This window comes from Cupressus sempervirens, chromosome 5 (assembly GCF_028749045.1).
Source record: "Cupressus sempervirens isolate cs-2001-9-10 chromosome 5, ASM2874904v1, whole genome shotgun sequence".
NCBI classification, from domain to species: Eukaryota; Viridiplantae; Streptophyta; class Pinopsida; order Cupressales; family Cupressaceae; genus Cupressus; species Cupressus sempervirens.
Genome location: NC_143122.1, coordinates 556,254,097 through 556,268,837, shown reverse-complemented (window position 1 = coordinate 556,268,837; position 14,741 = coordinate 556,254,097). Strand labels below are relative to the sequence as shown.

Sequence of the window (14,741 nt, the reverse complement as noted above, 5' to 3'; positions counted from 1 at the left end):
ATGCCACAAATGCACTAAGTCAATTTATGTGCGAACCTAAGAAGATTCACCTCATGGCAGCAAAACACATTTTGAGGTACTTGCGAGGCACTATTGGACTTGGTCTGAAATATGAACAAGTTGAGTTACAGGTTCATGAATATTTAGATTCTGACTGGGCCGGATGTTCTACTGATTGGAAGAGCACTACAGAATGTTGTTTTTGTCTTGGTTGTGCAATGATATCCTAGTTTAGCTAGAAGCAATCTTCTGTTGCTCTAAGTTCCATCGAAGCAGAGTACATAGCCGCATCCATGGCAGCTCAAGAAGCAGTGTGGTTAAGGAAGTTATTGGTTGGGCTATTTGGGAAGCCTCTAAAACCTACAGTTTTACATTGTGATAATCAAAGTTGTATCAAACTCTTAGTGAATCTAGTCTTCCATAACATATCAAAGCATATAGAGATACCAGTCCACTACATCAGAGATATGGTAGATAGAGGCATCATCAAGTTGGAATACATCAGTATTGAAGAGCAGTTTGCTAACATATTCACCAAACCTCTTGCAAAGTTGAAAGTGGAATACATCAGAGGAAAACTTGGTATGACAAAACTATAATTGTAACTCTTGAGATAATCTCTCAGTTTTGTGTTATATATATATATATAAAGAGTTACTATTGTGCACATGTGGTTGTTTATGAAAGGTGACGATCTTTCATTTTATGAGATGATTGACCTATTTTCATAGACTTCATTAAGTTGTTTTCTGGGAATGTGCCGGATAATATAACAAAAGTATCATGATTGACTTCTATTGTTGTTTCCTGGAGTGAGCCAGAAATCATGGTACTACTTGTGTTGTTCTTTGAGCTCTTGATCCTTTTTGTCATATGAATACTTGTTGTTATGGACTGTATGAGAATTCATAACAATGAAATCATGATAGACTACTACCTTGGTCCCGTAATGAGCTGGAGATCATGATTCTATATTGCCTTAAGATCAAGATCAACATGTGATAGACTATAGCTAGCTATTGTCGTGGAATGTGCCGGATATCAGAAATCTAGATCATTAGTTTTTTTGTGACAGTGTGTTGGATTTCTAGAATCTATCAGATATCTTCTATCTGATTATTGCTCAAAAGGAACCACATATACTCTCATAAATATACACGTATATATATATATATATATATATACTTATCTATCTATCTATATATATACGTAATTATATGTGTGTGTGTGTGTATGTATATATCTGTATGAGAGTGTTTTAATTGACTAAATTAAACTGATTCGATCTGTTCAAACTCTGTACATATGTAGCGATCATATCACAGTATGAATATGATTTCATTATTCACTGTTATTGTGAGCTGCTCCATTGTGTTATATCACTGATTGAGATTAGAAGTTATGAATTGCTAAATAGCGATCACGATCAGATTTCTTGAAGCACCGAATGTGATTTAGGATAATGGATCATAACTAATGATTAAGGATAATTGTTAAGGGTTGTCTCATATAGAGACATGACCCTACGTGCCCTACGTGCCCTTTGGGAACGTAGAGTCATGTCACTACATGAGACACAACACCTCAATCCTTATATATACAAAGTGCCACGATTGTTTGGGAACAGATCAATATAACACATGCTATTACCAGCGATCTGCATACTTATATCCACCTGCGATAAAAAGAACAAAGCATCAGCATTATTTATTGAAGGATTCAAATACAAGTAAGACCCTCAAGATTCATTTCTTGAATGATCTAGTTATATCCTCACTGTGATTAAGTATCAGAATCAGAGCAGTCAAGTCTGAACATAATATAACAAATAAAGTTCTACCTCTTATCTCATTCTCCTCAACAAAGATTTCAAGTTTATAGTGTTTTTGTTGATTTTAAGATACTCTGTGGCATTCTAATCTTAATTCATTTTTCTAGGCTATATACATACATATATATATGTTGTTTACATGTTTTTTCTAACGAACTCAAACCTCATCAAAATTTTGATGTACCAGCAAACCGGTTCTTCGAACCTGAACTCGAACCGAGAGCTTAGGTTTTAATGATATAATGTTTGAATTATGTAAATTCACACTATTATCAGATTTAACATCCATGACATCTATGCATTGTAATATTAATATTGATAATCCACGTCTAAAAGTGGTAATTGAACATGTCAGTTCAACTTTTCTATTGGGAAATGTATATGTAGGAGCAGCTTGAGCACTGGGAAGCATTTAATAAACTTGATTGCATGTCAGAAATTATTTTGGATCTTTTTTGACACTTTAAATGAACAACTCATTAGAACTTCATGCATGTAGTGTTGCGTAATGATCATAAGGATATCACTACAAAAATAGAGCAAAACCTTCACATCCTTCTTTCAGGTGGTCTCGCCCAGGATCATCAAACATTACCACAGAAAAGATCAGGTACCAGTATAATGCCCATTTTAAAACATTTTGTTCGTACTGTATTTGGAGAACAAACTTAATCCATTAGTATTATAATTATTTGTCAAGACAATTTTAAAAGTACATAAATGCTAAGGCACAGAACTAGGTAGTGACTGAATACTTTTGGAGATTATGAAACAGGTACACTACTTTAGGGAATGTTCTGATGTTTGATAAGTATATTGAAATTGTCTCTTTTTGGTATTCACAGCTGAAGGGGAAGAGTTAAGGATCCAAGGTTCATCTGGGTCTAGCAGTATCAGCTCCATCTCTTTGCCTACTGCTTCAGAAGTTTCATCCATGGATGAAGATGCGATTCCGAAATTTCCATTTGTTGTTGTTGATGAATTATTTGATGGGTCTCCAGCAGCATTAGATGGGCTTCAACTAGGAGACCAGATTCTGAAATTTGGTACAGTGGAGGGTGGTGACAATTTACTTCAAGGGCTTGCAAGGGAAGGTCAAACCAACCAAGGCCGTGCAATTCCTGTTATAGTTATGAGGTGAGGAGTGAAAGTGCATCTAAATGTGACACCACGAACTTGGTCAGGTCGAGGGCTTCTTGGGTATGTTGATAATTTGCTTTCCTTTTTGTTTGATTGGGTGTGTGCATATGAAATTAAAGTCTTTAACAGAAACAACTACTAGTTTCTTTGAGATTAGTTACAGTGGTTTAATAGGTCAATTCATATCACTTTAACTGTTCTGTAGAACCCTTGTATGTATGCTTAAAATCTAGTCCTAGTCATGGTGTGAATAACTCCACTGTAATAGTAGAATGCATTCTTTTCAAGATTGACATGATGTAGATATATAAACTAGGTGCAATGCATGGTATGGTATAATTCTATCCTGAAATCCTATGTTACCAGATTCGTTCCTGCAACCGTCAAAGTTGGGTTCGATTGGTGCAGAGTCTGGCCCTTGTCAAATTCAGCCGAAAATAGGCTGCAGAGTTTCAAATTGGACCCAAAGTCTGTCAGACGGACCTGGGCAGACTTTGGCTGTATTTGGAGCAAATTTCTTGCCCAGCTGAAGAACCCAGGCTGACTTTGGGCTCAAAACAAGATTTTTTTGACTTTTTTATAGTATTTTTTCCCTAATTTGGTCTATTTAACCCTCCAACTCTAAAAGAGACAAACTAAAAAGGCCAAAAAGATTATTTTATATGTCATTTGTGCATTTGTAAATGAAAAAGAAACTTGCCTCCATTGCTTAACGTCTTGCCACGATCAGATGACGATGATATGTTTGATGATCTTTGATGATATCTGATAAGTGATGGCTGATTGTTAATGTTGACATTATTATTTTTGAACTGAAACGTAGATATTTTCGTGTATTTTGGCATTTTGTTATGTCAGTTGGACTAAAACACTAATATATATATGGTGGTATATTTTGCTATTTAGCTTTACTAGAGCATAGTAGTGTATGTACTAATTTGATGTTGTATACACACACACGCACAGAATACACACACACACACAAATTCAAACCCATACCCAAAAGTGTTTGAATGAATTTGAACCTGAATCTAAACCAGAACCTTAGCTGAAATCATTTTCTTTTTCTTTTCTTTATTGTTTTTCTCCTTTGTATTAGGGTTGTCAAAACTCAGACTCAGATCATGCTTCCATATACTATAATGGTCATTGTTTGAGACTTATTGTTGGTATTTTCTATGGTGTGCCTGGTCTTTTCTTTTTACACCTTTGCCTTTCTCATGTATCAGTAGCATGGCAAAAGTCCGTCCTTGCTTCTTCGGTCTTGCAGTCAATGTTGATGTTTGGTAGATTCAATCAGATAAGCCTATGAATATGTATAATTATATATGAGCTAAGTTACCGATTCTTCAAGGAAACCCTTGGGTGTCGATTCTGATGTGGACAAGTTGTGGATGTGTCTGGAAGCCCTGTGGAAGCTAGCGAGAAGCCAGCCACAATCTTCTGGATCTTGGCTTCCAAACACATTTGGAAGCTTGTGGCTGGCTTCCAGCTAGCTTCCACAGGGCTTTCAGACGCATCCGAAGCATCCGCGGGCCTAGTGGCCAAAACAAATATAAAAAAACCCAAAATCAACTTAAGTTGCTCAACATGCACATGTTGTAATTGATTTTTTTAGGTTTCTTTTTTCTATGAAACCCTAAAACGACCCTAAAGGTGAATGTTGAAGCACTCACAACTCATTTTGGAACTTTGTTTGCACCTACAACCACCTCTCATTTGGTCTCTAGTTTGCATTGCCATTGTGAAGCCAAGTTCAGCATTTTCAAAGAGGATCGATCAAAGGGCGAGAGATAGCTTTCTCAAAGGAGTTTGAATCATTCAAGGTAAGTGATCAATCCCATTCTTGAATATTTTGATGATTTTTTTTGAGTTTTTGATGGATTTTTTCAAGTTCTTTTTTTTTTTTTTTATAAAGATATATAGAAGCAAGTTTGGTTATCTATTTAGTAGTTTTTTCTCACTTCTTTCCACTTGTATGCATGATGTTCATAGTTGTTAGGACCTAATTAAAATTTATTTATTTTCTTATAGAATAGGTTGCAAAAAATTAGGCAAGAATGGATACAGGTGGTAGCGCTAGTCAAAGTTCAGTGGGGGGACAAGGAGGGCAAGGGACTGATAATTTCAAAATTGATATAAGTTCTCCTTTGTGGAGACATACACCACAAATATCACAGGTTGCAGGAGGTGGCTCATACTATTGGAAGTGCAATTAGTGTCAAAGTAACGAAAGAAAACCTTTGAATAGCTCATATTCCAGGGTGAAGCTTCATTTTATGGGCCTTGCTGGCAAAGGATTTGGAATGTGCAAAGGCAAAAATGGTACTGGGATGACTAGTGCAGAAAAACTTTCATTTGTAAGAGAACAAGAAACCGCTGATGCATTGATTAATAGGTAAAAAAAAAGCTACTATCAAGGTCCATCCTCAAAGAGCAAGATGCATACTGAACCAATTGCATCCTCCCAAGATCCATTCTTGCAAGTAGCTGTACTAGGAGAGGATGAGGAAGAAGTGAGAATTTTAATCCACAAAAGAGGTCCATTAAACACCACATTTAAAATGGAGGCAAGAGATTGTGTTGATGAAGCTATTGCACATTGCCTCTATGCGAATGAGCTTCCTTTCAACTTGGTGAGATCACCATATTGGAAGGAAATGGTGGCAGCAAACAAAGAATAACTAGCTGACTACATAAGCTCGAGGTATGAAAAGGTGTGTACGACTCTATTGCAACAAGAGAAGACACATAGATAAACAACTTCAACCAATCAAAAAATCTTGGAAAACTTTGGGTCTAACTATTGTGTCAGATGGTTAGAAGGATACAAGAAATCAACCATTGATTAATGTGATTTCAGTTTCCCCCAAAGGGGCAATGTTTTTGAAGGCTGTTGATTATGAGAGGCAAGTGAAGTATTCCAAATTCTTTTCTAGAATTCTCATCGAGGCCATCGAAATGGTGGTAGTGAGAATGTGGTACAGGTGGTCATAAACAATGCCAAAAATTGTAGGGGTGCAAGTGCTTTGGTTGAGAGTCGGTATGACCATATTTTTTGGACCCCCCAATGCACTATTCACTCTCTTAACTTGATCATGTAGAAGATTGGCACTCAAATAGATTGGGTGAAGAAAATATACCAAGAGGGAGGAGATACAAATGTTTGTGACAAACCACCACATGTCACAATCCATTTTTAGAGCATACTCCAAATTGGAGTTGTTGAAGATAAATTGATTTTTTAAAATTACTAGGTTTCATGGATTTGTAATTTATTTAAAAATTAAAATTTATAATTTTATTGTCAATTGACATATTGTTAACTTGCTTAGGTTGCTGAGACCCCTTTTACATCTCATACAATTGTTATGAGACGACTCCTCAAGGTAAAAGATGCATTGGGCCAAATGGTCATCGGTAATCAATGGGGCATATGGAAGGCCTCAAGTTCAGAAAGAGAACAAAGGGTCAAGGATTTGATATTGAATGAGAGTTGGTGGGCTCATGTGGCATATCTATTGGATTTCACCGAGCTTGTCATGACTATGCTCCATTTTGCTGATTCAGATACACCTTGCTTGGGGGATGTGTATGATGGCATGGACACCATGGTTGAGAAGGTAAAACATTCTATACAAGCACATGAGAGTGACCCCACACAAAGCAAAGCCTTATGCAAAAAAGTGCAAGCAATTATCCACCATCGCTGAAATAAGATGACTACCCCATTGCACCTCCTTGCATATGCCTTATCTCCTAGGTACTATAGGAAGGAGTTACTTGGTATGCTAGGTAGAGTTGCAACATTTGTCGATGAGGAGGTTGTTGAGGGGTGCCACAAAGCTCTTACAAGACTTCCCACTGGAAGAAATGCACGAAAAAGTGAGGGTAGAATTTGGGTTGTTTGCTTTGGGGTTAAAGCATTCTCCATTTGCATTAAAGGACCAAAATAGAATGGGAGCTATCACATGGTGCTACATGTATGGTCAACCTTTCAAGCATCTTCAACCTCTTGCAATCAAGGTCCTATCACAAGTAATTTTTTAATTTTTTTTTATTTTAAACTTTTATGTTTACTCTTGCATTCTAGAATTTAGTTTTTCACACATTTTAAAAAATTAATTTGTTTTTCATTTGTATGTTTTGTGACAACTATCTAGGTTGCTAGTTCTTCTGCTACTGAAAGAAATTGGAGTACATACTCCTTTATCCATTCAGTGAAGCGCAACCAATTGGTCTCCAAGAAAGTTGAGGACTTGGTCTTTGTCCACACCAACTTGCGTCATTTGTCACGTAAGAATGATCATTACAAGAATGGGGCAACAAAGCTTTGGGATGCAGCCCTTGAGTGTGCAGATTTGGTTGCAACACTTCAGGATCTTACTACAGTCGGAGATGGTGATGATGACACATGGTGCATCTAGCATAAGTGGAACCATGTTTGGTTCAAATGATCTTTCAGTAGTTGGAGATGATGATGAGAATGTGGATTTTCTTGTGAATCCCTATGATTCAGACTCTGATGCATATTAGTTGATTGAATCTTCAATCATTGACTAAGTATTTTTTTGTTGGGATCTTGAACATGACCTATTTGAACTTATTGTCTAAGACTAAACTCTAATGTTGGACAAGCACATATTGATATATCATATAAATTTTGATAAAGGGTTAAGTATATTAGTCATACTATCAAATGATTTGTTTTTGTATATTTCTTGCATTTCTTTTCATATTATATATATATAAATTTAAAAAAGAAATTAATTTAAAAATAAAAAATAAAAAAATAAAAAAGTATACGTATATATATATATATATATATACATACATACATATATATATGTATATATATGTATATGTATATATATACATGTATATATATATACATACATACATATATATATATATATATATATATATATATATGTATATATGTATACATATATATATATATATATATATATATATATATATATATATATATATATGTATATATGTATACATATATATATATATATATATATGTATATATGTATACATATATATATATATATATATATATATATATATATATATATACATATACATATACATATACATATACATATACATATACATATACATATACATATGTTTCCTCCCACATTTGCATCTGCAAAAAAAAATCCTCGCATCCATATACATATACATATACATATGTTTCATCCCACATTTGCATCTGCAAAAAAAAATCCTCGCATCCTGTATTCGCTTTAGAATCTGCATCGGAATTGGTAACTTAGTACATGAGATACAGTTAATATATATTTATTATATTTGAGATCTAAGTTTATTATGATATGAGAAAAATTAATATAATACACACACACACACATACATATATTACATTATAATGAATAGACATGTCCCATGAATGGATATTTCTATTCTTGGCCCATTTTTTTCAAATATAAATAAAAGAGGTCACTGCCATTTGGAACACATATACCTTACAGGCAATGCAATTACATTTGCAAGCGATCCTCCAAAGAAATGCTAGGAGAAGTTATTGAGACAATCTAAAGAAAGATAGCCAGGATTACAAATGACTGGATTAATTTAAACATAGGATTTGAATAACTAGGTTGGGCTACTATTTCACACACATGAATCTTGAGCAAGCCACAAGTTCATCATCTTGAGCTTTTGCATTGATTTACATAGGGTTCGTGTAAGTGGTAGAAACCACCACAGATTATAGCACAAAAAATTAGAGGTATTTCTAGTGGGTATCGTGTAAGACCAAAGCCTTGTGTTTGCGAGAACTATGTTTAAATTTAGTGGAATTCATGTAATTTCAACTTAAGATTACAATAATAAAAAATATTAAAACATCCAAGAAATCATGGATATCGAAGCTCTTGGAAGGTGGAAACAATGAATGCATACTGTCACTATAATCATATAAGAAACAAACTTATACAATTGAGAGAATAAGGAAATACCCCTTTGAATGAAGAATAAGGTATGAAGTCGAACATAAATTAGTACCGTCAACAAATTAGGAATAATACCCGTGAAGGGTGTTTCTCCCATCCTTGCCAAAGATATGATATAGTCAAGTCTTTGAAGCTCACGAGTGGGAATGAATACCTGAGACGTTGTGAGAATGTAGCGGTGTTCAAAATATGATTTCATATTCTGATTCTACTTATCTATCATTGTGTGAACAAAGATTTCATCTCCTAAAATTTCAAAGGGGGACTTTTGTTGATAAAACATTCTACCTACTCAACTTGAAGATAATGATTTGAGGCTCTTGTTATATTTTTTCAAACACACTAAGAATAAACAATCCACCTTGTTCAAGAGAAGGTGGAGTACTCATTATCATGGTCACAGAAGAACATATAATCTTTCATATTGGTGAGAATAATATGCAAAGGCAAAGTTGGTAATCATAAGTTTATACTAAGACTATATTGGGTGAAGTGATGGTTTGCTTCAAAGATATTATTCGATATGCGTGTACAATGTAATAACTAAAGAGAATGATTTTATAACCATTTTTTGTTAATTGCATATGCTAACCAAACCTAGCGGTATTTGGAAGAAATACAAAAAAAGTAGTTGAGTTGTTTGCAACCAAAACACCACTTTGGTATACCGATGTGTGTGTGTGTGTGTGTGTGTGTGTGTGTGTGTGTATAATCATAAGTTTATACTGAGACTATATTGGGTGTAGTGATGGTTTGCTTCAAAGATATTATTTGATATGCGCGTACAATGTAATAACTAAATAGAATGATTTTATAACCATTTTTTGTTAATTGCATATGCTAACCAAACCTAGCGGTAGTTGGAAGAAATACAAAAAAAGTAGTTGAGTTGTTTGCAACCAAAACACCACTTTGGTATGTCGATGTGTGTGTGTGTGTGTGTGTGTGTGTGTGTGTGTGTGTGTGTGTGTATAGGTGCCTAGTTCAAATGAATGGATGTGTGAGTGAGCATATTTGAAATATCTTGAAGTGAATGTAATGTCAATTGATATTGAAAATGAAGTCTGTAGAATGAAGAGTTCATTTATGAGACTGTTGGAATCTTCGTGCAAGTAAATAATGGTTTCCCACCAAAATACTGCCGGTGAGTGGTTTGGATAACATGACAAGATTGCACAAGTCATGAAACCACATCATTGGCTCTTGTTTATACTTATTGATATATTGAAGGTATGTCACCCATACAATGAAATGACTAATAATAACTAAAGTGAAATTGAGAATACAAAAGGAAGAGATTATTTAGATAAAGAGGTTATGATGTTGTGCATCATGAAGTAAGATGACCTTACCAATAATATAAGGTAACATACCAACCAAGTCAAAATAATTTATAAAAGAATAATATGCGAGTGATAAAGAAGTCATCTAGAGAGCATTATCCTTTCACTACATGAGGAAAAGGGAGATTGATATCAGATTCAAAGGGAGTCTGGCACTTCTTCAAAGACAGTCTTGATTAAGGAGCTCAAAAGATTGATGTGTCAAAAGATTGATGTTCAGAGGGAGTATGACACATCCATCTGAAGGAGTAGATAGAGGATGTGATTCAATCAACCTTTGGTGATCTCGCTCTTATTGATTTAGAGGGAGTAAACCATGTTGAGATGGATTCTCTAGTGATCAGTACTTTGTAGCAGTCAAGAGGATTGTGATTCATGAATATACCTCAAGACTATGTGATTTTAATGGGCCTACCCCCTGTGTACATCATGAGGAAGTGACGACTTCCAAATGATGTCACTTGTATTTGCAAAATTTATTGAAGGGTGACGATCTTACAATAACTTAATTTTCTATTATGATGGATATCTTATGATGTCTATACAAATCATAATAGATTATACTTTGCATGGTGGATGTTTATATGGTACACATTATGAGAATGTATGTGCACACACTTTATAAACATTTTTGAGTACATGATGAAATGTTATGCTAATTGGTGTTCTAGAAGCCATTACACAAACTATGTGGTGACTATCATACGACTTGATGTTTTGGAGGCCATTACTCACAGTAATTGGTGAACATCTTGCATCTCATTTTGGAGGCCATTACTCAAAGAGTATTTGGTGAATATGATATGTTGATATTCTGTAGACTATTACCTTATTGAGTAAACCGTGAGTATCAACTGTTGATATTTTGGAGACCATTACTCAGAGTATTCAATGAATATCATATATTCTGAAGGCCAATACTTATGATATCAAAATAGTGGATATTTTTTAATCAAAAGATATCTTTAAAATTTTTCATGCTGAATATACCAATGGTGTAATATATGTCTTGTGTTTATCCTCCCTAGCTAAGAGGGAGTGTTGATGTTTGGTAGCTTCAGTCATATAAGCCTATGAATATATATAATTATATATGAGATATAGTTTATATATATTTATTATTTTGGAGATATAAGTTTATTATGATATGGGAAAAATTAATATAATACACACACACTCACACACACATATATTACATTATAATGAATAGACATGTCCCATGAAGGGATATGTCTATTCTTTGCTCATTTTTTGCAAATATAAATTAAAGAGGTTGCTGCCATTTGGAACACATATGCCTTACAGGCAATGCAATTGCATCTGCAAGCGATCCTCCAAAAAACAACAGTCAAGTCCTCTGTGCAGGCCTATGCTAGAGTAACTACGTTCATTTATGTAAGATTGTGTTTATAAGCTCATGAGGCTATATGAGTTCATCAAATTTGGATTGAATATTCATGTTCTGAATCTGTGAATACTTAAGCATTCACGAGTGGATAGATTAATTTATTTTTATTGAATTTATGAGGCTGAAATCAAGTGTTTTATTTAGGGAAAAAATATTTAGTTTTAACCTCTTATATAATATTTGCTTATATGAAATATTTTCGGTTGTAATTCTCATTGTATTTATACCTTTTATCAGGGAAGGTCTTAGGAAAGAGAAAGCCATTAATCCTGCAATTGGAGTAAATGGTTTCTAAATTCTAAGATTGAGGCCTCTATGTGGATCAACATCTTGTCAAGTTGTCTGGAGGATTTCCAGAAGCTCTTTATGCCTTGTTAGATACATTGCCAGGCATCTTATGGCACAAAATTAGAGTGATGCTCCATAAGAATCTTACAACTATGGCCTTTGAGGGTGTGGGCCAGTTATGTACGATTTTTCCAATGATTTTGAGATAATCTAGTAGACAATGAAATGGTAGGCAACTGCTGTCACTTATAGAGTTATACATAATCTATGCAGAGGGTCAGGAACTTCTTATTCCAAGAATGCGATTTTTCCGTGAGACCTATTTGGATTCAAAACTTGGAAGGCATTTCCTTCATTTACAGAATGAATGTATTCATCATTTGGTCTCTCTCCTGCCCAATCACACATGCGCGCCACACACACACACACACACACACACACACACACACACACACACACCAATATTGGGGGTGGAATGTTAAGACCTATAAATATGATACTATGATGTATATGAGGCTATTAAGTAGCTTGTTTATGTGATGCATACGAAAAGTTTGGATTGGATTGGCCCAATTAATGACTTTTGTAATAGGTCAAATGGGTAACTTGTTAAATAGATTAAATTTGGCTATCTAGCTAGCCAATCTTATGTGTAATGGGGTTTACCCTTCTCCACTGTAACTATGTGAATGGTCATATATAGTGAACATCTGTCACTGTAAGTGATAGATCATAGATTGAGAAACATATGTATTAAGTAGTAAAGGTAGAGTAGGGATGTAAGTTTATATCTCATAGTGGAGACTTCTTGTAGTTAATACTTAAAATCTATTAAATTATTTATCCATATCTTGAGGGTATTTTTATTTCTATTTTGACTTTGTTGAAGATTAGATCAAATTTATCCATCATATGTCTTGGTGCATTTCCATCCTTATTTACAATTTTTATATATATCAGATATATGCCTCAAAGATTCAATCCTCACATTCCTTTTCTGCATATCCCTTTGTCTTCCATCTTCAAGGGTGAGTTGATTCTGTGTTGATATTGAAGATTCTTTTATATCTACATTCATTTGCCTTTAGAAAAAATTCCATGGACACATACGGATACAAATATGGCCATTTTTGAAGAACCTTAATATGGATACAGCTGGATACGGCACTCATACAAAGCACATCCACATATTTAACACAATTTTCTACAATTAGATGAGATTTTCATTACTTTAAAGACACCTAGTGCTACATAAATAATTAGAACTTGATTAAAAAATTTACAATCTACAAAAATAATATACAAACTAGTACCTTTATTTAAAACAACAATGTCATTCAAGTCTGAATTAAGATGAATTAAAGTAAAATATAAATATGAACTACATAAACAATAATAATCTAATTTTTGTTTTAAAAACTCAGAAAATAAAATAGAAATGCATGAAAGACATTTCTTTATTCAAAGCTTAGGAAGGTTCGTTTCATTTTTGTTTTTAAAATCAAATTGCACAATGTTCCAACATGGCTGGAAATCAGAGTTTTTTGAGCACATGTGGATACAGTATCTTACATGAGTTGTACCCGAAGACACCAATTTAGTAGATTCTTTAGGAAAGAATATCAATAGGAATGTATGTTGTACAATTGCGTGACAAGTTACCATATTTTAATTCCATGTTCGATGGCCAAATAGAAAAGGACAGTTTCTCAGCCTTTCATTTCTTAAGGAGAGAATTGTACTAGATAATCACCTAATATTCCTTCTATTGTACCCCCAAAAGGTATGCATTAAATTTTGCACAGTTGAGAAAGAAGTTGGGGTTTGCTTCCATGTTTTTTGGATTATTGGTTTGTAAACATTTAATCAATGGCTTCAGAATGCATGTACATTTTGGTGTAGCATAGCATGTACTATTTTTTCTTAAAGTTGGATGGATATGGATACAAATATAGATACACATGATATTGCATAGAGATACAGTCATTCTAGATCTCTCATACAGATGATAGGATATGACATTCATAAAAGTATATAAGTAATTTATAATATATGTTTAATATTTACGATTTCAAATTTAATTTTGTATACCATATGTATAGAACCAAAAAATTTAAAATTATATGCACAATAACTTTCAAATTTAAATTTTGCAAATTCAAAATTAATTAAATATATTAAAAAACTTAAAGGAAATGTGAAATAAATATTTCATATATAATTGTTATAATGAAGCAAAAAACTAAAAATAAATAAAATATTTGATAGCTTTAAGTCATGTAAAATAGTGTGATACAAAATTGCACGTATTAGTTGAAAAATTAAAATATGATCATGATGAATAAATGTAAATCTAAATAAATAACAATTAAATTTAAAATTAAAACTTATCAGATTTATACATTCAAAAGTCAAAAGATTCATAACTAATAAATTTCAATCCATAAAAGTATTTTGAATTAATTCAACAATATTTAATTCCAAGTGAAACTTATATTTCTTAAAAGTAATTTAATATAAATATTTATAATTATTCGTAAGAATATTAATTAAATATTATATATGTAAACATGTAAATAATAAATTAACTATCAAACTAAATACAACTAAATAAAAACTATATCACATAAGCACAACATGGCATGACATGGGGTCATAGAAGCACAAACATCCCAAGAACGGAACAATATTTTTTTCACTATGAAATCCATCATGGGTGAAATTGTGAAGTTTTTTTGACATGTGTA

At 33.4% G+C, this 14,741-nt stretch overlaps 1 pseudogene across 1 annotated transcript in view; it reads left to right on the top strand.

Moving 5' to 3' along the window:
* Positions 1 to 3,515, top strand: part of LOC149557144 (uncharacterized) — an 86,412-nt pseudogene extending 82,897 nt beyond the window's left edge. The window contains exons 4-6 of the transcript XR_016364607.1: positions 2,331 to 2,441; positions 2,677 to 3,031; positions 3,338 to 3,515. The product of XR_016364607.1 is annotated as an uncharacterized LOC149557144 (transcript). The remainder of the gene's footprint in view (positions 1 to 2,330; positions 2,442 to 2,676; positions 3,032 to 3,337) is intronic.
* The last annotated feature ends 11,226 nt before the right edge of the window (positions 3,516 to 14,741 follow it).